Raw genomic sequence first — 3,166 nt, 5'->3', positions numbered from 1 at the left:
AATTTAATAGATATGGTTTTTCTTTATTTCAATTAAGAAAAATATTTAGATTAATTCACTTGTGATTTTTAAATAAATTAAATTGTGGCTGAAAATTTAGTTTAATAATTTAAAAATAATTATTTTTGATCATCACTTATGAATTTATTCTACTTAAATTTAGTCTTGAAATTATATAAATAAAATAAAATTTTCCCACACCTAAAATTTATATTTTTCTCACATGGGTTTGTAATTATATTAATTTAAATAAAATTGTTATTTTCTAAGGATACATGATAATTATAAGTATTTAAAATAATTTCAAGCCTTTATTATTTCTAAGTAATTTAAAAACAATAAATGGATTTATTATATCTTTAAATGGCTAAATAAATTAATTTTATGAAATAAAAATAATGTCTTAAAGAGGTTTAATCAACATAGTGATTTTAAAAGAAATAAATAATGGTAACAAAAAGTATGTTGCTAAATCCTTATTTTGAAAAGAATAGAAATAAGCGCGTAGGAATTATTGTTTTTAACGTCACTTTTTAACAACGTTCCTACGTATGCATGTCACATGCAAATGCACTTTTACGTTAAAAAATGTGTCTAATATTCAACAATATGATTTTTATTTAAAAACCATGCATGTGACTTAGGTATAATTTGCATTATTATTTTGGTGATTTTATGTATAATTATGAATATTTGGAAATTATGAGTAGTTTTCCCCATGGGTGCATGGCCCATGCACACATGGGGTATATGAGTTGGGCACAAGAAAGTATTATGTGATGCAAAAAAAATGATATATAATTATGGTTATAGGCTCGTTGTGAAGTTTGTCAGTTTTTGCTTTGCTTGGACCTGAGATAAGGAAGTTAGATAAAATTTTGTTTGTTTATGTTGTGAACGATAAGATTGGTTTGTATGATAGAATGTTATGTACAATGATACGTTTTGCGATATGAAGTATGAAATGATATTTTGTGATGATGTGACAATGTTGATAAATCATGAAACTTCCTTTGTGTTGAGATGACTGGGATGTATATAATTGGATGTTGTATGATATGTAATTATTGTTAGCGTGATATATGCGACAGAACAAAGGGGTTGCTAAGGATATGAAGACGTAACCCGAGTTACTAAGGATGTAAAGATGTAACTCATAGGGCAGACGCGCCAAGGTTATTCAAGGACCAGAGATCCTGTTTACCTCAAGATGTGACATGGACTAGTTAGCGGGCCATGTTAACAAAGTTATGATGATGATGCTTATGATGATTATGTATATGAAGATTACACTTATGATGATAATGCTTATAATGATTATGTTTATGATGATTATGTTTATGATCATGATGGTTATGATAACGATGTTTAGGATGTGTCACGATTTATGAATATGGACATGTCACTACACCAAATACCCATTTCCATAATACATGAATATAATATTAATGAAAAAGTATTATGGAAAATGTTATACATGTGGCAAATGAAAAAGGCGGTAATTTTTTGGGAGCCCGCCACTTATACATTTTTTTCAGAAAAAATCCTTCCAATTTCGGACTCACCATTTTCTTCTTCGGCTAAGCACAGTAAGTCTCCGAACTCTATCTAGCTTCGGTTTCATCCATCCCTGCTTCAAATCTCAGCTCAAATCTCCTCCATCCCTCAAATCTCAGCTCAAGTCTCCTCCATCCTTCATATCTCCTCTCTCTCTCTCTCTCTCGTCTTTCTCTATCTCTCTGTCAATAGGTTTCCATTCGTTCGGTTTCTGTGTTTCACTCCTTCTCTTCAGTCTTGGCAAGCTAGGTAAGTATATTAAGTTTTAGGTGTTATTGGAAACATTAACCTCAAAAGTTATTAGCATTTTCAAAATTAATTGTGGGTTTTGCAGATTGTTGGCAATTTTTCAATATGAGGCCTCACTCCCTCGATCTCGGCTCAGTCGCACCTCCCTTCCTCACTCAGTCTCTGACGAGTTCAAGACCTAGGTTACCTCAACTACATTAGCTTTCACCAGGTATGGTTTGGGTATTTTGAGATTTTAGTGTTTTCAACTTTACCAGTTTATGTTTATGTTTTATCGAGTTTTTATTTTGAGTTTTTCATCTTTCAGACATTTTATGTTTTATGTTTTATCAACTTTACCAGTTTATTTTGAGTTTTTATTTGGGCATTTACCAATTTATGTTTAAAGATCATATTTTGATTTCTATTTTGAACTGTTCTTGAGACAAGATACTTTGATTGATTTTTGGCTCTGAAATATACTGGTATAAATGTTGGGAAAGTTGGATAAGATCAAAGAGGCTTTAGTAGTTGCAATATAATATTCTCTAATTGTTCTCAGATTGCTTTCAAGATCATATCTTTAGTCGATTTTATGGGGTCCATTGTCACCTAAACAATCACTGATCATCTTTTGTTTTGCATACTCTGATATTTTGGTCTCCTATCACCACAAAAAACATGTTTAGACAACTTAGCTTACTTGGGATTAGAATGGAATCAAATTATTTCCATGTTGTTTTTTTGGCATGTTTTGAATTGAGCCAAGAATTGCTAGCAGCCCTAGTTGGAAAGGAAAAGAATGAAAATGAAAGATGCTTGTTGCTTGTTCCAATGTATATAATCTATATGATAAAATGTATTTGATATAGATTGAAAAATTATGGACAATCTTATTGATATAATCCATGCTGTGACTATGAGAACCACCACACTTGTTGTTTTGCTTATCTTTCTACTTTCTCTTAATTCCTTCCTTTAATGAAAAAACTGTCCTGCAGTCTTGGAGAGTCTTTTTAATGCTATATATTATCCATTAGATAGCCTACCCTGAAGAAGCAGTACATGGAATAATATGCAAGGAGAATGAGTGAAATCTCAATCCAGATATTGATCAAATAACTTTTTGATATATAGTTCATAGAATAATTTATTAAAACATGTAGAGCCAAGACCAGAGATCAAAACAACTTGCACAAACACAATTTGATCCAAAGAAACAGCCACAAGAACAAACCAGTTAGAAGAAACACACAAGAAATCAAACCAGTTAAAACACAACACCAAGAATTACGTGGTCCGAATTAGAGTCAAAACTTAGAACTCTAAGCTACATCCATGGGCAGCCACTTTTATTAGAACTTCCTTCTTCTTTCATTAG

This window comes from Humulus lupulus, chromosome 4 (assembly GCF_963169125.1).
Source record: "Humulus lupulus chromosome 4, drHumLupu1.1, whole genome shotgun sequence".
NCBI lineage: Eukaryota > Viridiplantae > Streptophyta > Magnoliopsida > Rosales > Cannabaceae > Humulus > Humulus lupulus.
Note: the sequence above shows the minus strand (reverse complement) of the source record.